The sequence below is a fragment of the Pelodiscus sinensis genome, unplaced genomic scaffold (assembly GCF_049634645.1).
Source record: "Pelodiscus sinensis isolate JC-2024 unplaced genomic scaffold, ASM4963464v1 ctg48, whole genome shotgun sequence".
In the NCBI taxonomy this organism is placed as follows: domain Eukaryota; kingdom Metazoa; phylum Chordata; order Testudines; family Trionychidae; genus Pelodiscus; species Pelodiscus sinensis.
The window spans coordinates 543,678-544,584 of record NW_027466011.1 but is presented as its reverse complement, the minus strand read 5'-3'; positions in this window follow the sequence as shown (position 1 = coordinate 544,584).

Here is a 907-nt window from a genome sequence, read left to right as displayed (position 1 = left end):
GGGAGGCTGGCGTGTGTGTTTGATGGATGACACCCCCTCACCTACAGCTGGTGACCTGAGACTGGTCCCCCCTCTAGTCTCCTTAGGCCAGCATCTCCCATAGGCTCACTGTCCCGGGGGCCTAGGTCAGAGGCTGGCTGCACCCACATCCACAATCCTTCAGGCTCCTGTTGCACCCAATTAACCCATTCTATGTCCTCCCCCTGAGGTGTCCTCCTCCATACACCCCAGCAATATCGTCCCCATAGCCCCAAGTCATGTCAACCTCCAATACACCGTCGGCCACATCAAATCCGCACAGTCTGCAGCCACGTTCCCTCCAGCCATGTCAATCACCCCCATGCACCAGTCACGTAATCTTCCAGCCACATCAGTCATTCACACACACCAGCCACACACACACCAGCCATGTCACCTACCAGCCATGTCAGTAATCCACACAAGCCACCAGCTGTGTCACTTCCAGCCATGTCAGTAATCCACACAAACCCCAGCCACATCACCTCCCAAACACAGCAGTTGTCCACCTACACTCCCAGCCACATCAATAATCCCCTGAGCCATGTAAATCATCCACATGCCTCGCCAGCCAGGCCACCCCAGGTCGTATCCATATCTACGCTCACCTCAGCCATGTCACCTCCAACCACATCAGTCATCCACACATCCCTTTCAAATCACGTCACTTTCAAACCACGTCAGTGAGCCACACACACCCCAGCCATGTCGCCTCCAACAACATCAATCATCCACACATCCCTTTCAAACCACGTCAGTGATCCAAACACACCCCAGCCATCTCACCTTCAACCACATCAATCATCCACACATCCCTTTCAAACCACGTCAGTGAGCCACACACACCCCAGCCATGTTGCCTCCAACATCAATCATCCACACATCCCTT